Source organism: Leptopilina boulardi, unplaced genomic scaffold (genome assembly GCF_019393585.1).
Source record: "Leptopilina boulardi isolate dan_hultmark-lab unplaced genomic scaffold, ZJU_Lbou_2.1 LbouV2_317, whole genome shotgun sequence".
Taxonomy (NCBI): domain Eukaryota; kingdom Metazoa; phylum Arthropoda; class Insecta; order Hymenoptera; family Figitidae; genus Leptopilina; species Leptopilina boulardi.
Genome location: NW_026137882.1, coordinates 507,963 through 531,705, shown reverse-complemented (window position 1 = coordinate 531,705; position 23,743 = coordinate 507,963). Strand labels below are relative to the sequence as shown.

The window sequence follows — 23,743 nt, the reverse complement described above, 5'->3', positions numbered from 1 at the left end:
ATGGACATGGAATGCTTACATAGCAAGGTCGTTGGAAGCTTGTTGTTTACTTAAACATTTTTGATGTGCTCTGTCTCGAACACATACAACACGAGTTACAGCTTTCGTCTTATATAGTTTGATACTAACCAAATAAAAAGATGTCAATAGGCACTATGGTATTATTAGTTATATACTAAATAATATCTAACTGTCTCAAACTAGATATATCTCCCCTATATTATTATAAGAAAATTATAATTATATAAATATTAATTATATAAATTATAAGAAAATAACATTTATTGTATATATTTGATGAAAAAACATAGCAGCGGATGCGTATGCCAATCTCTCGGAGAAATATAAAAGAAAACTGGTAAAATGATTAATCTAACAAATAAAAAATGTTTCGCACACATTTATCTGCAGTTAATAATTATTTGTTCGTGTTAAAATTCTGTTAATATAGGTTAACATGGAGGACATTGTTCCACATAATTTTAACCGAGAATTTCACGAAAACATTATGTCCGAACTATTCAAGGAAAAGGAATTGCCAGGAGCTAAATTTTGTAAAGTAGTGAGATTAGTTGCTGACAAATTAGAAGAGACAGGAAAAAAAGATGCACAATACCTTTTCTTATCTGTAATCGTAGATACTTGCAGATTTCCTGGTCTAAAAGGGAATAATTCATCAGCAATTCATGTTCGTATGGAATAATATTTTAAACTTTTTGTTATGTCATTATATTTCATTACTATATTATTTGGAATTTCAATATTTAACAATGATTTTTAAAGCCAAAGATTAGACATAGGTAAGTTTTATGTAATGTATAAAAATAAGAAATGAATTTACAATTACTAATAGAAGAATCTGGAAAAACAAGAATCGACAAATGCAAATTAAAGAAACTGTTTTCTGAAACTTGAAATGAAAGGCTAATGGATGTAAAAAGAGTAAAAGTTTCCATGAAAAGTATCCAATATAGCAAGAAACTGAATTTGTAAGTATTTAAGATAAATGCAATTTAGATATATTTCAACATGGTTGCACAGTCATTTTATAAAATAATCATCTTTATTAAAACCGTTTAATCTGGTTTTTTACAAAATTAACACATTACTTATACAGTACAATTTCGGTAAGTGTCGGGTCGCGACATGTGTCGGATTTTTTCCACGCCTATAATCTTGACAAGTGTCGGGTGCCTTTTTCCTACTATTTGCGTGCGCATCAAAAACCAACGCCGTATGAAATAGTTTTAAATATAAACGTCAATAAAATAAAAATAATATCTTTAATAATGAATTTGAAGTAGGTAAGTTGAATTTTAATCTAATTATATATTAGATTATTCAATCTTTTATATCCGAGAAGAATTATACATTATACATCTGATACCGATTACAATGTAGAAGGGGAGTAATTGACTCAAGGCGGGTGACAAAATAAAACGGATGCCGCGAAATGGACAACGTAGGTTTTTAGAGAGAGAAAGATAAGATGGCCGCCGCACATAGGGGCTACTCCGTGCTACGAATGGGGAAACCTCTATTGATAGAAAGAGAGATACACTGAATATGGTTGTGTCTCTCTCACTCCGATGAAGAACGTAAGATGGCCGCTATACACAGGGGATACTGTGCTTACGGACTGTTTAATTCGGTTAGGGACAGTTTTATAAAGAAAGTTTAACCTTCGTTTAATGTTTGTGGTGGCCCTGAAAAGGGCCGGTGAATTGATTTTAGTATGGTCCGAAATTCAAACGTCGGCAATGACGGCGTGCGGCTCGGTCCACACTAGGTAGGGGATCCAACACAAAAGCCTCTGGGGAGACGCCGACCGGTATGTAGAGTGTGTCCGGATAAATGGGAAGCAGCTGGGTCCTGGAGTGGACTGGTCGAGAACCAATCTTGACAGGGGTTGGTCCGAAGAGCTCCAGGAAGATTGTCTGGGGCGATGGTGTCCCCACTGGCGTAAGGAGCTTAGTCGTGGACGGAATATATCCACGTTTGTCTTCGTCGGTTGAGCCTCGAGAGACTTCCTCTAGGTCCGATATCGGTGTACGGACAGGCGGTGGTACTGCTGAGAAAACTGGTACGGGCAGGCACAGTTCAACGCGTGGCGGTCGCAGGATCCGGCGGCGGGGATCCTGGGTTGATGAGTGCCCTCGCACTAGCTCCACAAAGAAACGGGATGAAGGAGACACTGGGCAGGACTGACCCGGGTCGTAGTATTGCGCGGAGTGTAGGTCAGTGTTTCGTTCCCGAGCCGAACGACGTTAAGTGCGATGACGTGCGGCTTTCCCTGGACGGCGGCGTTGGCCGCATGCAGCAGGCACCGGCATGTGCGAGGTACTGCACGGTGAGCTTCGTTTAGGTTCAACCTAAACTGCATGACCCTTCTCAGGTTTTTTTTTATATCAGTTCGGTGATGCCTCACGATCATTTTAAGACGAAAATTAAAATAATCGTTGGAGGGAAACTCAAATTATATTGATTTTTAAATTTTTTCCTAGGTTATTGAAGATATTTTCATTAAAATACCGTTTGGTAAAATACTTATTGCTTCAAAAGCTACAATTTAACATAAAAATAGATTATATATAATAATTAAACCATTTTGATACATAGAATTAAGAAAATGTTTAAAAATAGTCGAAAAAACTGAAATTTTTCTAATTTTTTAAACTTTACTCCTTTATTTAACGTTATTTCAATAAAGTCATGTAGAAGTAAATTAAAGTACATAAAATTTCCTGTAAATTAAAAAAAAACTCTTCTATCTATTACCGTTACAAAAATATGGTCATTTGAATTTTAAATTTAATGGATAAATAGTTAAAATTTAACATTAGGTCTAGATTATTTGGTAAAATTGTTTTCGCAGAACTTCATCTCAATTCCATATTATAATACGTATAAGAAGGTTTAATCTTGAACAGTTTCAAATTGAAAAAACTGATTTATCTCACTTACATCGAAAGTTACATTGGTTTAAAGAATGTCTATTTCTATAAGAGAGATTTGAGTAGTTTTTAAAAATTCGTTTATTTTGAAAAATTACTTTTTTTGAAAATATTTACTTTTTAAAAAAGTAAATATTTTAAATATGATTATGTTGCATTTTTCAAAATAAACGGATTTTTAAAAACTACTCAAATCTCTCTTATAGAAATAGACATTCTTTAAACCAATGTAACTTTCGATGTAAGTGAGATAAATCAGTTTTTTCAATTTGAAACTGTTCAAGATTAAACCTTCTTATACGTATTATATTATGGAATTGAGATGAAGTTCTGCGAAAACAATTTTACCAAATAATCTAGACCTAATGTTAAATTTTAACTATTTATCAATTAAATTTAAAATTCAAATGACCATATTTTTGTAACGGTAATAGATAGAAGAGTTTTTTTTAATGTACAGGAAATTTTATGTACTTTAATTTACTTCTACATGACTTTATTGAAATAACGTTAAATAAAGGAGTAAAGTTTAAAAAATTAGAAAAATTTCAGTTTTTTCGACTATTTTTAAACATTTTCTTAATTCTATGTATCAAAATGGTTTAATTATTATATATAATCTATTTTTATGTTAAATTGTAGCTTTTGAAGTAATAAGTATTTTACCAAACGGTATTTTAATGAAAATATCTTCAATAACCTAGAAAAAAAATTTTAAAATCAATATAATTTGAGTTTCCCTTCAACGATTATTTTAATTTTCGTCTTAAAATGATTGTGAGGCATCACCGAACTGATATAAAAAAAAACCTGAGAAGGGTCATGCAGTTTAGGTTGAACCTAAACGAAGCTCACCGTGACTGGTGGTGGTGTTGGTCAGGGCGGTGACGTCGGGCAGAACCCAAGCAGGATTCGTGCTCCAAGGTCCCGGTAGTCGCTCTAGGTGTCGGGTGCCGAACCTCAGCAAGGTTCTGGCACTGTCCCCTAGAGGATATTGCACCACTTTCAAAAGAAATTCTTACGTAGATGCCCTGAAAAGGGCAGATGTGTCAAGAACGAAAATAATTCAAAGCGCCCTGAATAGGGCGGATTGTGTCAGGTGTTGAGAAATCCTCTCGTTCAGTGAGAGTAAAAATAAGGCACGGCTTCTTTACGTAGTAGCGTGTTTTGAGGGTTTCAAATAGTCGGCGTCAACGTTTGGGAACAATGATTGGCTTAGGGCTCTCGAAATGTATATTTTTCCAGTTTATGATGTTTATGTGCTCGTCTTCCTTTTCAGATAGTGTTTGCAAACAGAAACACCCCGAACTGTCACCATAAATCCAAATAAAACATAATAAAAATAAATTAATACATAAATGAGGAAAATAAAATAAGTTTTTTTTTAAACGTGTTAAAAATACGTCGGAAGGTGACCTTAAATGAATGCTCTATTCTAGAATAGAGCATCTTTTAACAATTGGCCCCTTTTAAGGGAAGTTTCCGTTGTATATTTATCATATAATTTTTTTTTTAATGAAAAGAAAAAAAATAATAATATATATTTAGGTAAGAAAAGATTTCTTTGCTTGCAGCGCATATAGACAGTTTCTTCAGCCACATACTGCTTCGATGAGGACATCCCTCCAGGGATATTAGTTTGCACAATTTCTAATTGTGAAGGTGGTAATCGTTCAACCGTTCTGTTGTTAATCTCCAACTCTGCCGAGAGTTGATTAGAAAGCGAAGCTTGTTCAGCTGCGAGCTTCATGGTAGGGGATACCCCACCGGATATCTGTCAGTTTCCGCTTATTTGAGTGGTGAACAGGCATGGTGATAGGAGCTGGTCCGGGTGCATCCGTGAGCGGTGGTAGGATGGCGGCCGGGACGTTGGTTTCTTGCATGTCGAGTAGCAAGATCTGATCAGGAGGCGGGGTATCTTATCGTTGAACCCCATCCGGATTTTCCTGGTCCCTTTCCTGACTGACTGGAGGTACGGGCCAACGCCAGGTTAGCATTGTACCGCTCTGCTGCATTAGACAGTTTATGGTTTGTAGCGTAGACTATATCTCCCACTTGGTATCGCGGTGGTGTAAGCGGGCCGGCGTATCGTTGTTGATATTGTTGTTGGTGTAGTCTGGCTTGTTCTTCTCGTGGAGCCACAGGGTCGGCTGTAGTGTCTGGTAGATTTGCAGGATGTATTTCGAATTCTCCAGAGCGTTTGATTTCTCGCCCAAACAGCAAGTAACCAGGCGTGGCCCCTGTAGCTGCATTCCTTCTTCGGCGTAACGTGAACAATAAATTTGGTAACTGCTGATCCCAAATTCATTGATTTCCCTCGTGTAATCTTAGTCGTAAACCTTTTTTTGATTTCTTGGTTACGGCGTTCGGTTGGATTAGCGCGAGGGTGATAGGTTGGTGTAATCCACAATGTACACTTCCATTTATCGCATGCGTTTATCCATACGCCACTTCGAAATTGTGGCCCATTGTCACTAAGTATGCGACGAGGGTACCCGTATCGAGAGAAAACTTCGTCATCTAGGGTCTTAGTAATTGTTAAGGTATCTGAGTTTCGGAGTGGAAACGCTTCTACCCACTTTGTGAAAAGGTCTGTTATAACGAGGATATAACGGCGACCCTTTGGGGTGAGAGGATAGGGCCCCATTAAGTCTACGGCGAGGGTTTCCCAAGCAGTGCGAGCGGACCGAGGACGTTGACCGATCGTAGGTTGACCGTGAAGCGGTTTGGTACAGAAGCAAAGATGGCATTGAATAACGTACCTTTTAATGTCTCTGTTCATTCCGGTCCAGAAATAGTGTTCTTGGATACTCCGGAGTGTTTCTTCAGCTCCTGGGTGTCCGGCGAGCGCGGCATCGTGATACTCTCGGATCACTCGCTGGATCATAGAAGTAGGAACTCGTAACTGCCATTTCTGCGTCTTAGGAGAAAGTCTCCACAAATCTTTGTCGTCAAGGAGATTGTTCTGTAGAAACTTTTCTTCTAGAGGATTAGTTGCTCCGGATCGTTGCAAATCTATCCACTGTCCCATTTATCTGGAGATTAAGGGGTTGATGATCGGCGGTGGGGACACAGTGGTAGTCTGAGTTGAGGGGAAAGACATTTTTTCCATATCTGGTTCTCCTGGAGCTGTCTCTTGAGAATCAGGCTGTCGGGACAAAGCGTTCGGAAGTTTATTTTCTCTATCGGGAACGTGTACGACGGCAAAAATGTACTCGCTCAATAGCATGTGCCACCGGGCTAACTTGGCTTTCGAAGCTTTCATCTGATTGAGCTATGTTAGATTTTTGCTGTCGGTCCTTATCGTGAACGGACGGTCTTCCAAATAAGGACGGTATTTTTTAATGGCCCATATGATGGCTAAACACTCCTGTTCGTTACAATGGTATCGAGCTTCCGTTGGACTGAATTTTGCACTAGCGTAGGAAATTATGTGCCTTTTTCCGGTGTAGTCTTCTTGGTAAAGTACGGCTCCAATTCCTAACGCGCTAGCATCAGTTTAAAGAATAAACGGCAGATTGGGATCGGGTCGACTCAGCGGAGCCGGGTTCAGAAAAGCTCTTTTTACAGCTTCGAAGGCTTCCTGGTGTTCAGAAGTTCACTTGTAGGGTTTCTTAGGCGAAAGTAGTTAGTAAGCGGGGCGGTTAGAATAGAATAATTTGGGATATATTCAATCAACAATTACATGTGCCTATGAAAGAGGATAACTTCTTCCGATTCCGAGGTGGGTAAGCACTTTGTATAGCTTCCACATGACGGGGCTGCGCTTGGTTTCCTTCCGAGGTAACTGTGTGGCGCAGGTAAGGTAAACTGTTTTGACCGAAACGACATTTGGAAGGGGAACACGTGAGACCGTTGATTTGAAGTCGCTCTAGTACCAACGACAGATGAAGAAGATGATCTTCTCAAGTTGACGAGAAGATAATAATGTCGTCCTAGTACGCGATACAAAATTTTCCCCAGTATGAGGAGAGGACGTGTCTCACGAGGTTCTGGAAGGTGTCTGGCGCGTTTTTTTAGACCGAACGACATTACCCTGAATTGGTATTGACCACCCTCGGGTGCTGAAAAGGCGGTGTATTTTCGGGATTCAGGAGTCAAAGGAATCTGCCAATAACTACTTTTCAGATCCAGAGTATTGAAAATAGAGGATTTACCGAGGTCCTTCAGTATTTCGTGGATTCGAGGCAAAAACTGAGGGGCGTCGACAGTTTGTTTATTTACTCAACGGTAATCGAACTGAAGCCGACCGTGGTAGGCTCTATAGTATTATCTGCTAACATCTCCTGCAGTTGATTGTCGATGAAACGTTTTTTAACGTTTGAGAAGCGACGAGGGGCTTCACGGAAAGGTTGAGGGTTCAAAATTTTGATCTCATGCTGTATAGCGAGAGTTTGCCGAAGGGGTCCCCCTTTATGGAAAAGTGACTCGTATGTTTGGAGCACGCTGCGAATACTGGAGGCGTATTCTGAGGGAATCGATGTAGACAGATCAAATTCTACTGGATCTGCAGAAGGGGCATTTGCCGCTGGCATGGAGTTTACATAGATGCGGCGACGATCTTTGATACCTAAATAAAGGCAATCTGTGTGATGATCGTGGTGGACTTGATGCTCTTTGAGCCAAGCTCGACCGAGGATCAGATCGGCGCAGGCGTCAAAACTGCCAGGGTACGCTAAGTCTCCGAGATGCGGGGATAGTCTAATGGTACCGTGCAACTGCATAAAGGCCCCATTAGCTGCTAGGTCGGCACGTGAGGGCCCTGGTTGTAATTTCCTTCGCTCGGCGTCAGTAAGAACGGAAAGTTTTACAAAATTATGTGAAGCGCATGAGTCTATTTCTGCCACGACCTCTCGAGTTTCGAGGCTAACACGGGTACGGGGCAGATCCTGAGTAGAGGAATAGATTGAATTTATTGCGTGTTTTGAGGGTTCACGACGGCCGTCCCTGATGGTGGGGCCGTCGTAGCTCGCCAGTTTTCCGACAGTCGTTCTACCCGACGGGCGGCTAATACTGGACAATCCCGGTGGTAATGTAGCTTGGGGCAAAAACGGCATTGTGAAAGCTGTTGTTCCCTCGGTCCTGAAGTCCCCTGCGAGGGTCCCGACTCTTAAAGAGATTGTACTGTATATTATTTTTTAATATATTATAATTATTAACATTAAACTGTTTTGATGATTAATTTTTCTTCTTAAGGTTCGTTCTACTTTTTAAATCGATCGGGTTGTAATTCTCTAAATCTTTTTATTTCTTTTTTATTTTACTTTTGTTACCAAATTTAATGCGCTGGATTTAATATTATTCAACTTCCAAACCTAAGATTTGATAAAACTTTAAATTTTTTGATTACAATGCATTAAATTAACCACTTCACTGACGAGGCGTTCCAATTGGCGTTCCAGGCTCCTTGTCCCAGACTGGCAAAAACAACGAATTGGCGTTCCTATATTGACTACATTTTTAAAAAGTAAACGTTAGTTTTAATTACCACAAATTAATATTTTTATATTTTAGACATTAGGGAAAAAGAATATGATAATAAAAATTTGGTTTTTTTATAAATTGTTTTGGTATTTTACTTTTTTTATAATGTTAAGTTAAGTTAAATAATACACAATCCCTTTGTATTAACGGACAAGGTTTAAGACATTAATAACATTAAAAGACCGAATTTTTATTGTTATATTTTTTTCCCTGATGTCTCAAATATAGAAATATTAATTTGTGAGATTTAAAATTAACGTATACTTTTAAAATTTTTAGTTTTAGTAGGAACGTCAATTCGGTGTTTTCCCCAGTCTGGTCCAGGCAGCGTGGAATGCCAATTGGAACGCCCCAACAGTAAAGTAGTTAAACTATCATTTAAATTTAATTCTATATTATAAAAACAAATATTACTTTACTTTTCCTTTTCTGAATTATTCAAACGTTGTGACAATTGTGATAATTATTCTTACATTAAGGAGAATCTACGGATAATCGAATAAAGAAACAGATTTTGATAATACTTGGTGTACTACTAGATAATGCTTCTAAAATTATGTAGTTAAATTTTTGAGATCTGTAGGTTCTGGAGAAAAAAGTTTTGTTCGTTTTATTTTTTCACTGTTTAACATTGATTCTTATGGAAATTCATTACTTTGTCACATATATTTTTTTTACTGCAAATTATTAAACAAAGAGATATTGATCAAATTTTGTATTTCAGCCTATTGGCCCCGAAATGGACTTGGTTTACATAAATCTATTAAAATCTCTTATATCACTCATATATTCTACATTTAAATAGTCATTTTTTTATTTTTAAAATCCTTTTAACGATATTTTACCTTTTATTTTATCGTATCCTAATTATTAGCAATTAATGTACAACATCGTAATCTATCGCTTCTATAAGAAATTTGTCAATTTAGTGAAAATGATGCAAAAAATATGAAAAAAAAACTTGAAAAAAAGAATTGAAGCAGTTTGTGCCTTACTTCCATCAACTTTACGTAATGGCACAATACCAGCGTACTCAGATATGTTTGATGCTGAAGTCAGTAAGAAATTAAATGAATAGTGATCTGCACATAATATATACACAAATTTAAAAAATGATAAAAGACAGCTGAGAAGTAAAGTTATCGAAAAATTAAATATTAAAGTTGCGTGTGAAAATGTCGATGAAAAAATAATAACATCAGATTGTGTAAACATTGTTCTCAATAATATCAATTTCTGTTATACTGATGAAATTAATATATCAGACGACGACGCATCGGATGAGAATATAACCGATGATTTTCCTGATTATAATAAATTATTAAATCATCGAGTTCCTTCTTTTGACTTTTGTATAAAGTATAAAGCATGGGAAGAAATGAAGCCTATTTGTCTCATTATTTAACGCTAGTCACTACTTTTTTTTAATGATTAAGAAGTAAACCTTTCTTCAGGTTGAAAATCTGAATATACTTATTTAGTGCGTCAAAGAGTTCAAGAGCTATTGCTGACGATTAGAACTTGTGAGCAATTCAATATGCTGGTTTAAGGAAAAGAATAATAAGATAAAATTCACTTAAACTTTAATGTAATTTTAAATTTATAATAATTGCGGAAAAGCAAATATAGTTTTTTTAAATAAAAGTGTTCGGATTAAATGTTTAAAATTAAAATATTTTAACTGCAATTAATGAAAAGAGCTTTTTTTTTGCTTAGGGACTATTGGGAAATCTGTATACAGATACCTTGGCTTCCGCATGCCAAGGTTATGTGGGGTTGGTAAAAAAAAGGAGAACACTAAACAAAATAAGCTGGCGAACTACTACCAACCCCGACCAACTAAAAACCCGTCAACTCTTCTTGGGAGCCCTTTTATCCACCCTCGGTACTGTCGTGAAGACTTTTGCCTTCGAGGGTGGCGCTCCAACTCTGTCGCAAAAGCGACTTCAGCCATTCCTGCGGACATCCTGCGTTATCAGTTTATAATAAAACGAAAATCAATGTCAAGCGGAATCAACAGCACACCAGAAAAGAAAACAATAAAAAGTCAATAAATAAAATAAAAGTAAAATAAAATTGTAAAAAGACAGATGAACACACAAAATATAACATAAATCTGTAAAAAGACTAAAATAAATAAACAGAAAATTGTAAAAAGACAATAAAAGGACAAAATAAATAATAAAATGAACAAATAAATATAAAATGGAGACTGTCAATTTCGCCTATCTGCGGCCATCGAGATCCTTTCTCATCATAACAGAGATGATAAAGGTCTCGATGAGCCGCCAGTTTTCCTGGGACTGGATCATCAGCGCTACCATGCCCTCCGGTGTAACTATAGCGTTTACACCGGTGAACATGGCCTGCCTCTCCAAGTCCCATCGACTGCAGGAAAAGAGGGTGTGCTCTGCGATGTCCACAGGGAACTGGCAGTAAGCACACACCTCACTCTCTCTCTTCTTAAAACGCTGCAGGTACGAATTAAAACATCCGTGACCTGTCAGCGCTTGTGTCAAATAGTAGGAGACCTCTCCATGGTTCCTACTTAACCAAGTGGCGAGTGTCGGTATAAGGCGATAAGTCCATCGACCTTTTACCTCCCCGTCCCATCTTTCTTGCCATTTTTCGAACAGCCTGTGCCTCGCTTCGAAGCGGATGCCGTCCTTGCTGAGTCGATCTTCCTCTTCAAAGGAATTCGCCTCTTTGAGAAAGAGGATAATTTCCTCCCTCTCAAGCGCCAAAAGATCTGCTGGCGGGACACTTTCAAGGACCTGCACAGGGCTCGTAGATACTGTCCGATAAGCAGAGGCGATACGTGAAGTAATGGATCTCTGCGCGGACAGCATCTTTTTACAGATGGTTGAACATCTGTTTGTTCTCAGGGAGGGGCCCCACGCTGGTGCTGCGTAAAGCAGTTTATCGTGGGCGACACTCGCCACCAGTCTCCTTTTCTTCTCAGGGGGGCCTCCAACATTTGGCATCACTCGTGCTAAGTTAGCCGCACATTCGATTGCCTTATTCGACGCCGTAGCCATGTAGTGATTTAAATTTAATCTTCCATCCAGTTCCACACCAAGGTACTTTATCTGTCTCCTCCACTTGACCTCGAATTCGTCTATCACGATTCGTGGGGATTAATAACCACGTCTGTCTGTGAACAGCAATGCTTCAATTTTGCTGAGTCGGCAGCGCACACGATCAACGCGTCGTCCGCAAAGCCGACGATCACCGCACCTTCGGGCAGGTCCATTCTCAGGAAGTCATCGTAAGATACATTCCATAAAAATGGTCCTACCCTTGAGCCTTTAGGGGCCCCACGCTGCATCTGTTCCTTGAGAATGCAGGTGTCTCCCTCGTAAATAACCCACCTGTCGCTTAGATAATTATCCATTATCGGCAACAGGTAGGGCGGTATACCCTTCTGTATCATCGATTCGATGAGATCTTTCCAGTTCGCGGAATTAAACGCGTTCCGTAAGTCTATTGCTACCAACGCGCAGAAGCTCTTCTTCTTATCTGGACCCAATTTGTTTTTCCCTTCTCTGGAGATGAGACCTTATTTAGAGGTTTGTTACCCTTTCTTAGGAGGACCAGCCTTTGCCTCCTCCAGGCTGGAAAGAACTCTCCTCTCTCCAGCCAGAGATTGAAGATGTCTAACAAAATCAAGGGGGAAGCAACAATCACCTCTTTTAGGATCTTGTTGCCTATCCCATCGATTCCAGGCGCCTTGCCTGTCTTCAATCTTCTACCTGCTGCTTCCAATTCTTCAAGAGTAAAGAGTTCTTCCTCAATGACTATGCAAGAACTCCAGTCCTTCCTAAGCCACGGCTCTGCAGGAGGAAACAGGGCTTTTATTACCTTTCTGACCCAATCGGGATTGTCCAGGCCGGGGGTCTTTTGCCCCGTTACTAATTTCTTAGTAAAGATTTTAAAAGTCGGACCCCATGGGTCCTTCTCGACATCGTCGATTAGGTCCTTCCAGCTACGGCGTCGCGACGCGCGGATCTCTTTGCTGAGGTTCTTTTTGGCCTCCTTGTATGCTTCCTTGAGCAAAGGATCTCCCTTAGATCGGGTATATGTCCTTCTTGCTCTGAAACATGCCTTTCGCAAGGAGGCCAACCTTTCTGACCACCAGTGCAAGGATCTCTTCTTTGGGAATTTCTCACCGCCCGCACTTCCCCATCAAGACTGTTCGGCCTTCTTACCCATCCCAACTCTTGAATTAAGCGGGCTTCTAGAAGGGACTGGCCGAACTTCTCCTTGTCGAGTCTCTTAATGTTCCACGAGGGGCTTTTTCGACTAGGAGCTTCCTGTCTTCAGCCTCCTCGTGTGTCTCCCACTGAGACTGAGAACTCAATGTACTCGAGAAGTTGCAGCTATACATACGTCTTTTAGCCACCTCCACCCAAACAAATCCACTGCTCGTCTCCAGGAACTTGTCAACCCGCAATTCTGGGTTGCACACCTTGATGGCGGCTCTCTTCGCCTTGTCCTGATACCAGGGAGCGAGATCAAGTGAAAATTTTGACAGTTATTTTATAAATGACAATGATTATGATGACTTAACCGATGTGGATCTTTCAAGTGAATCGTCTACTAATAACGAAGAAGTGTTTCCATCATCAAATAAAAATTTTAACAATTACTTTAATAATGGCAATTATTATGATTTAACAAATACAAATCTTTCAAACCAATAGTCCGTTATTGATCATCTTCAAATGAGGAATTTCATTTTTCGAACTCTGAAGAAAATGTCAACGAATGCAATGCTGATAAAACTACATCGGCACCTGCAGATACTGGAGAAAAGAGAAAAAGTGAAGAATCAGATCCTTTAACCAGAAAGCGATTGTGTAATTCTGAAAAATGGAAAAAAAAATATTACAAAGAAGTCTTCAAACCTAGGATTGGAATATACGTCATCGTTTACAAAAAAAGACATGCCTGCTCGAAAAATGTTAAGAACATGTGGTCCTGCTTCTCGTTTCCAATGTGAAAGCAAAGTTTCCGAAGTAGCAAGAAGTGTATTTTTTACCGAATATTGGAGTATTTCAGAACATTCGAGAAAATATGATTTTATCCTTCGTCATGTTAATGAAACCTGCATTAAAGAAAATTTCCTGGAAAATACAGAGAAATCAGAAAGAAATTTCACTCGAAAATATATAATTAATGGTAAGAGCAAAAATTTTGATGTCTGTAAGACAATGTTTTTAAACACACTGAACATCAGTGAGCAAATTGTTAGAACAGCTTTTAAGAAATTTCGAAGTGGGGATCCGAATTTAAAGGACAAAAGAGGATTTTCAAAAGTAAAACCAAGAGCTGTGGATGAAGAAATGAGTGCCAGTGTTATGAAGCACATAAATAAGTTTCCAACAATAGAATCTCATTATACTCGAAAGGACTCAAATAGAGAATATTTAGAAGAAAGTATGACTATAAGTAAAATGTATTTGATGTACGTAACTTGGAGAAAAGAACATGGAAAGCCTTTTGCAACAAAACCCGAAGGGGGAACCCTATTAATGAGACTAGTGAAGCAAGGCATGTACCCCCCCCTAGCGGCCACACGAATTTATCTAAAGGGCTGAAATTTGGTATACATATGTATTCTGGCGTGTAGATTACAGGAAAATATAGCGAATCTCATAGGAATTAATTATCATAGCGTTGTCAAGGAAAAACCATGAATTTTTACGAAAAATGCCTAAAAATGACTATGTACCCCCCCCCCTGTTTGTCACACCTTTTTACATAGTAATTTTGTGTGTAGATTACAGGAAAAATATAGCGAGAACTCCAATTGAGCTTGCTATATTTTTTTGTAGTGTTTTGCCATTCTTTATAATTTACCATTTTCTTTTTTTTACCATTTGCTATTTTTTTTAACTTTTGACAATTTTTTATGTTGATATTTTTATTATTTGGTGAAATCTAAAAAAAATCATAAAATTGAAAATGTTAAATGATAAAAAAATTGAAAATTTTTTAAAAACTTATGATGCGTATTTCCATGTTCACATTACAGGAAAAATTAAGCAAAATTGGAATTTTTCCATCGGCCTTCACACTTTAACCCCTCAAATTTTAGGATTAGGGGTACGGAACCCTCAGTTTTAATGCGAGTGTAACTCGCACTAGTCCGATTTTTTTTATTATTTATCAAACACAAACTTTTAATAATTTGTTTAGATCTTCCTGATATATTGAAATTTTTAGGGTTCCGTACTCGGTTCGGAACCCTATTAATATCGGTTTTTTTTAAATCGTGTACCCCACCCCTAGCGGCCACACGAATTTATCTGGAAAGCTGAAATTTGGTACACATATTTATTTTTGCGTGTAGATTACAGGAAAAATATAGGGAACCTGATAGGAATTGATTATCATAGCGTTGTCAAGGAAAAACCATGAATTTTTACGAAAAATACCTAAAAATGACTATGTACCCCCCCCCCTAGCAGCCACATCTTTTGACATAAAGAGCTCAAATTTGGTACACTTACGTATTTTTAAGTGAAAATTACAGGAAAATATAGGGAACTTGATTCAGATCAATTTACATAGCGTTGTCAAGGAAAAATCAAAAATTTCGAAAAAATTGATTTTTTCTCTCTAGCGCACATAATATTCAACCCAAACTGTTCATATTTGCTGCAAAACTGTATTTTTGCGTGAAAAATACAGGGAAAAATGTAAGCGCGATTGGAGTTGATGATCAATTTTTATCAAATTTTTGAAGAAAAATGATAAATTTAATAAAAATTGTATTTTTCCGCAAAAAACGAAAAAAATCGGACAAGTGCGAGTTACACTCGCACTGAAATCGAGGGTTCCGTACTCGAAGCGAACTTATTTGGTATAAAAACAAATGTTTAAAAAATATGTGTTGTATGTTAAATAATATATGTGATACAAAAAGAAACAATTTTAAAAAAAGAATTTGAAAAAATTGTTCCTCCTTTGGTATAAAAACAAAAAAAAATTTTAAATATGTGTTGTATTTCAAATAATATAAGTGATACAAAAAGGAACAATTTTGTAAAATTTAAGAAAATTGTTCCTCTTCGTATCACTTATATTATTTGAAATACAACACATATTTAAAATTTTTTTTGTTTTTATACCAAAGGAGGAACAATTTTTTCAAATTCTTTTTTTAAAATTGTTTCTTTTTGTATCACATATATTATTTAACATACAACACATATTTTTTAAACATTTGTTTTTATACCAAATAAGTTCGCTTCGAGTACGGAACCCTCGATTTCAGTGCGAGTGTAACTCGCACTTGTCCGATTTTTTTTTATTTTAATGTTGAAAAAAATATTTAATAAATATTAAAGTTGGTAATAAAAATTTTATTATAATTGAAATAAAATATTAATTATTATAAAAATAATGGGCATAATCACACATTGAATTGAATAAAAAAAAACCCTAATAATTTAGCTAATCTAGATTCAAAAAATACTAAGTCTTACGTTTTGATAAATTAGAGAAAGTTTCTTATTCACCTTATATTATTTTAATCGTTCCACAATTAGGGTTTTTATTTAATTATCATTTTTATATTTTAAATTTTACACTTTAAACATACAGCCAGGATATACCAAAGAAATTATTTGAATATTCTATTTTTACAAATTTCCTCATTATTCAACACGTTTTCAGTATTATTAACTTAAAATTTTTTTATATTGTCAAACTTTAAAATTTGTAAATTAGGGGAAGATGGGGCAAGGATAGTTAAGGGGTAAGGATAGTTAGTTGCTGTTATGTTTAGACGGCTTGCTCAAAATTCGCGTCATTTATGGTATATTTGCGTCTTAACTAAAAAAAAATAGTAAAAATTGGAAGACAATCTGTCACAAATTGCGAAGTCAGGAGTTTATTTTTGTAAAAAGTCTATTTTGCTAAAATCTGAACGTAGTGTTTATCACATTGTTTTCTATATTAGTGCTTCCGAATATTTATTTACGTGAGTGTTTTCCTGAGTGGAATTTCCTGCTGAACACGAATATCGTATTTATTTTCAAATTAATTCAAGTCGTTCCTTAAAATTTAGAAAAAACTGAAATATGGGCTCATGGGGCAAGGATAGTTAGAGCTATTACGGCTCGATAAAATCCTGCTAATGCGATTGCAAATTAGAAAAAAATGTTTAATTGTTCTTTTTTTGTTGATATACATAATGGTACGTAATTATATACGAAAAAAGAAGCTTATTGACGAAGAAATTGGTTATCATCTGAAGAAAATTGGTTAAACCTCAGATTCTACTTCAGACGAATTTTAATGCAATAATTGATATTTGGAAAATGTTCGAAACATGTTGTTAATACTTGATATATCAATATTAAATAGTCTAAATCCAATAAAATAAAGAAACCAAAAATTTACTGATTTTCTATGACAATTTTAGCATTTGGATTCTTTTAACTATCCTTGCCCCGGTACTGGGGCAAGGATAGTTAAAATTTTTTTTTTACTTTTTCATTCGTATCTCGTAGGGATTGCACTCTACAGCAAAATAATGTATAGCAAAATTATAGCCAAATAACCAGGCTTTCCAAAAATACTACTCGTTTGCAGATACAAATTCAGGTTTGGTCGCTAGATTCGAAAACGTCTTACCTAACTATTCATGCCCCATCCCTATTGAAAAAAAACACGTATAATTATACGTATAATAATATGTATAATAATATGTATAATAATACGTATAATTATATGTATTATTATATGTATTATTATACGTATAATTATACGTATTATTATATGTATAATTATACGTATAATAAGACATACGAATTTGAAACAAGAATTATACGTATAATTATACGTATAATAATACGTATAATAATACGTATAATTTTTTTTTTTTTTTTTCAATAGGGATATATTTTTGTTTATTAATATATACCTAAATATTATAAAATATAGACACGTATAATTATATGTATTATTATATGTATAATTATACGTATAATTATACGTATAATAATACGTATAATTATACGTATAATAATACATATAATAATACATATAATTATACGTATTATTATACGTATAATTATAATTCTATTAAAAATAGAATAATAGAATAGAATAATTAGTAGCAAAATTGCGCTGGAAATTTTTAGAAATTTTAAAATGCAAATTAAATTTCACGAAAAAAAATATCGTCGAATGTCAATTCAAGCAGTCACCCATCCAAGTACTAACCGCGTCCAACGTTGCTTAACTTCCGTGATCTGATGAGAACTTGTTCTTTCGCCTTGGTGTTTCCGCTGTCTTGTCTTGATTAATAACTTTGTCGTATAAGTATTGTATCGCACCTCACTTTTAGTGATACTTATACGACAAAGTTATTAATCAAGACAAGACAGCGGAAACACCAAGGCGAAGGAACAAGTTCTCATCAGATCACGGAAGTTAAGCAACGTTGGACGCGGTTAGTACTTGGATGGGTGACTGCTTGAATTGACATTAGACGATATTTTTTTTCGTGAAATTTAATTTGCATTTTAAAATTTCTAAAAATTTTCAGCGCAATTTTGCTACTAATTATTCTATTATTATTCTATTCTATTATTCTATTTTTAATAGAATTATAATTATACGTATAATAATACGTATAATTATACGTATTATTATACGTATAATTAATTATACGTATTATTATACGTATAATTATACGTATAATTCTTGTTTCAAATTCGTATGTCTTATTATACGTATAATTATGCGTATAATTATACGTATAATTATACGTATAATAATACGTATAATTACACGTATAATAATACGTATTATTATACGTACAATTATACGTGTTTTTTTTCAATAGGGATCCTCCCCTATCGTTTAGGATAATAATTTATTAACGCATATTTAATTTAATTAATAAATAATTAATTTATTAATAATTTGATTAAAGTATTTGTTAATTTAATTCAAATCTTGATTTGTAAAATAGATAAGTAATATTACATTTATATGTAATGATTAAAAAATGTTTAACAATTATTATACACGGTGAGCTTCGTTTAGGTTCAACCTAAACTGCATGACCCTTCTCAGGTTTTTTTTATATCAGTTCGGTGATGCCTCACAATCATTTTAAGACGAAAATTAAAATAATCGTTGAAGGGAAACTCAAATTATATTGATTTTAAAATTTTTTTTCTAGGTTATTGAAGATATTTTCATTAAAATACCGTTTGGTAAAATACTTATTACTTCAAAAGCTACAATTTAACATAAAAATAGATTATATATAATAATTAAACCATTTTGATACATAGAATTAAGAAAATGTTTAAAAATAGTCGAAAAAACTGAAATTTTTCTAATTTTTTAAACTTTACTCCTTTATTTAACGTTATTTCAATAAAGTCATGTAGAAGTAAATTAAAGTACATAAAATTTCCTGTACATTAAAAAAAACTCTTCTATCTATTACCGTTACAAAAATATGGTCATTTGAATTTTAAATTTAATTGATAAATAGTTAAAATTTAACATTAGGTCTAGATTATTTGGTAAAATTGTTTTCGCAGAACTTCATCTCAATTCCATAATATAATACGTATAAGAAGGTTTAATCTTGAACAGTTTCAAATTGAAAAAACTGATTTATCTCACTTACATCGAAAGTTACATTGGTTTAAAGAATGTCTATTTCTATAAGAGAGATTTGAGTAGTTTTTAAAAATCCGTTTATTTTGAAAAATGCAACATAATCATATTTAAAATATTTACTTTTTTAAAAAGTAAATATTTTCAAAAAAAGTAATTTTTCAAAATAAACGAATTTTTAAAAACTACTCAAATCTCTCTTATAGAAATAGACATTCTTTAAACCAATGTAACTTTCGATGTAAGTGAGATAAATCAGTTTTTTCAATTTGAAACTGTTCAAGATTAAACCTTCTTATACGTATTATAATATGGAATTGAGATGAAGTTCTGCGAAAACAATTTTACCAAATAATCTAGACCTAATGTTAAATTTTAACTATTTATCCATTAAATTTAAAATTCAAATGACCATATTTTTGTAACGGTAATAGATAGAAGAGTTTTTTTTTAATTTACAGGAAATTTTATGTACTTTAATTCACTTCTACATGACTTTATTGAAATAACGTTAAATAAAGGAGTAAAGTTTAAAAAATTAGAAAAATTTCAGTTTTTTCGACTATTTTTAAACATTTTCTTAATTCTATGTATCAAAATGGTTTAATTATTATATATAATCTATTTTTATGTTAAATTGTAGCTTTTGAAGCAATAAGTATTTTACCAAACGGTATTTTAATGAAAATATCTTCAATAACCTAGGAAAAAATTTAAAAATCAATATAATTTGAGTTTCCCTCCAACGATTATTTTAATTTTCGTCTTAAAATGATCGTGAGGCATCACCGAACTGATATAAAAAAAAACCTGAGAAGGGTCATGCAGTTTAGGTTGAACCTAAACGAAGCTCACCGTGTATAATTGAGTGGACATTTATTTTTATTTTACAAATAGTTATATTACGTTGAAATTTGAGATACGATTATATAGAACGGAATTTTGGGATACGATTATATAGAACTGAACGTTGAGATACGATTTTATTCTTCTGAAAATTAACTACGTTCATATTGAACTGAGCTCCGAGTTACGATTATATAGTTCTGACATTTGAGTTACGATTATATGGACGGGAGTCGTCGATATGAGGCATTTTACGTTTAATGTCCTAAGTTGAAAAATTGATTTCTCGAAAAAAAGGGAAACTTGGAGAAATTGTTGTCCTACCTGATAGTAAATTATCCCCAAAAATTTTTTTGACTTTTTTGAAATTTTGGGGGAGATAGAGGGGGGGGGTCAATTTTATCAGTTTTTCCTGACACCACCTACTATTTGAATTTTTGCTGTCTGTAAATGCAAAAAAAAAATTTTGGAAGGTATGTTTTTTAAAGGTTTTTTCATGCTCTTTTTAATGATGAATTTTGTTTTTAAAAATTTTTTAATTTTAACCTTGATTTTCTATAATTAAACATAAATTTGCTATTTTCACAAAATCGGTCCGTTTTTTTTAAATAAATAATTCCAAACGAAAGCCGAGGTGTTTTTCCGATCTGAATATAAACTTTCAGTAGCCATATTAGACCTGCCATTTTGAATTTTAAAAAACTGACTTCGGATTCGTAGTCAGTGAGCCATAAAATCCTTGGGTAGCAAATCTCAAGGGAATTTATTAGTTTTAAAAAATTTTTGTTTTTAACCCTCTTCTCCTTCTAAAAGGATGATTTCCACTCTTAGAATCGAGACTTTACCGTTTGGAAAAAATTTCTTTTCTTTCATAGTTCTATGAAATTTTTGTACTTTCATTCAATTTGGTGAGTAGAACATATGAAAAAAATAATATAAAACACAAAAAAATCTTTTGAAGTATGTAGTTATAAGACTTTAAAATATTCTAAAATACGTGTTTTTTAAACGTATAAAAAAAGTAAAAGGGTAGTAATATCAACAAATCCAGTAAATCGTATTCTTATTTTAATTAGTTTTAGCGAAAAAAACAACAAAATTAACTTAAACATTTTTTTGTCGCACTGTGTAAATTTTGATTTTAACTTAAATGAAAACAATATATTACACTGTTAAAAATGTTCGTAAACTTAAAACACATTTAATATACCAAAGAATATTAATTTTAAGATACCTGTAATTTAAATTTACGTAATACACCTCTCTGTTGTGATATTAATATACCAGTGTATTAGTCCTTGATATTTGTAAATTTAAAACACATTTAATATACCATGGTATATTAATTTCAAGATGCATGTAAATTAATTTTTTGTAATGTACATCTATATGGTAATGTTCCTATACCAGTGTATTAAATGTTATGTTTGCAAATGTAATATACCAAGCTTTGTTAATTTCAATATATGTGAAAATCAAGTTATTGACATATATATATATATATATATATATTACTTTAAATAAACATTAAATTTAGGTTAAAGAAAGTTTAAATAAACCTATACTGAAAACCATAAAAATTATAATATTAATTATTATTAATTATTTTATGTTTTAATTGTAAGTTTATATTTTATTTTCTTTTTATTGTTTTAACTTAAATTTTCTTTAAACAGCTTAGAATAATCGATGTGTAAATGAAAATAAATGGTTTGTTATTGTCAACAACTTTCTTGGGGCTCTGAAATGCTTCTAGCGCTTATATTAGATAAATATTGTCAGTATCCTCTGTGCTATGGTTTGAATAGTACAAAATCGTGAAGAGAAAAGTTGATAGAAATTATACAATTATTAGTGAGTTTTTTGAACAAGTTGCTTCAAGATCAGAGCGGATGCTTTTCAACCTAATAAATTTTCACAATTGAAATAGGAAAAAAGTAAGTAAATTATTTAATTCTTTTACATTTTTATGTAATATAAAATAAATATATATACATATATATTTATATATACATTTCCTATATTTATATAACCTAATTTATCAATTTTAAATTTATATAATAATATAATTATTTCCAAGAGTTATGTGCACTAATTTTGATATTAATTAAATTTTTTCTTTAAATTTTAATTTTCTAAAATTAATAATTTTTTTTTAATATACGTAGAAATGGTTTATTTTTTATTGGCCTGGAACAGAAGTTGTTCCTATTATTATTTAAAACTAATACTGTCTTTGACTTAAATTTTTCATTCCACAAACTAAAGAAAATTAAGTTTTATCACTTATGTAGACAAACAAATATTGTCAGTATATCCTCTGTTCTACGTCTATCACCATAAATTCTACTAACTCCTATTATTATTAGTATTATTATTTTTATTATTATTATTATCTCTCATTGTTTGAAGTACAATTAATAAAAGTATATGTATCTAACTTTTATATTTGTGCCACAAATATATCGTCTTAATACTTGAATATTTCACAGTTTTCGTATTATATTTATTTCATAGAAAATTTGTTTAAAATAATTTATAAATAAATAATTAAAAAATAAATAAATTTATTTAAGTGACAACTCTTCAGCCCCATGTAAGAGAAATTCCATACGAAATGTTATAAAAATTTTGAAAAATTTACGCAAGAAATCCACATGGATTTCCTTATAAAAAAATTAAAATTTTGTCAGGTTCTTTTTTTCGAACTCTTTAACTAATTTCTAGATTATTGTAATCTTTGAAGAATTTCTGTGTGTGCTGTGTGGGGATATATTCCATATACTTAAGGAGAGTGGTGACCATAACATAACCTTAAAACTAAACAATGTTTTTTTAACAAGAACAAAGAAGTATTAAAAATTAATTTAAACTATTTCAGAAGATCTAGTTATATACTTTTCGAAAAGATTACGTTAAGTCAAAATCTTTCGCGAAATAATTTTTTTTTGACATTTTGACTTTTTTCTTTCAGATCAAACAAAAATCGCAATTTTCATCCAATTTTTATAAACAATAGCTTATTTTACTCAGTGAAACATTCTGTACAATCGTTATCATTTTCCAATTGTTGAAAGTATGTTGTTAACAAATTATTTAATAAATAAAATTTATGTATATTGTTTATAATTTTTTAATAACATACTTTCAAGAATTCGAAAATAATTACGTTTGTAGAGAATGTTTCACTGAGTAAAAAAAACTATTGTTTATCAAAATTGAATGAAAATTGCGACTTTTGTCTGATCTAAAGGAAAAAAGTCAAAATGTCAAAAAATTATTACTTCGCCAAAGATTTCGACTTAACGTAATTTTTTCTGGAAAGTATGTAACTGGATTTTCTGAAATAGTTTAAAATTAGTTTTTACTATTTCCTTGTTTTGCGTTAAAAAGCATTGTTTAGTTTTGAGGTTATGTAATGGTCGTGACCCTCCTTAAAAGAAGAGAAAAATATATTTCTAAATGGAAAATAATAAAATACATTGCAGGGTTTATTTATGCGGTTGTCACTGCTCATATATTTTCTTATTGATTTTGGGTTTCTCTAAGAATAGGTTGTAAAATTAAATCTTTTTTAACACATAAAAAATAATATACACTTTTGAAAAACGAGTCCGCGTCCTTGTGCCATCTCATGGAGGTTAATACGGAACAAATGTTCGCGCATGCGTACTAGGGACGAACAAAATGGCGTTTACAAGCCTAAAGTTAAAGGTAAATGCTTGGATAATTTTACGTGTTTTATTTTATTTTAAATATATTCTTTTAAAGTGAATTACGCTAGTTTCTTGTTCCAATATAAATTT

At 33.3% G+C, this 23,743-nt stretch overlaps 1 protein-coding gene across 2 annotated transcripts in view; it reads right to left on the bottom strand.

The window, feature by feature from the left end:
• LOC127284038 (LIM/homeobox protein Awh-like) overlaps nt 1-23,743 on the bottom strand; it is an 83,379-nt gene that overhangs the window by 24,462 nt on the left and 35,174 nt on the right. The window lies entirely within an intron of this gene.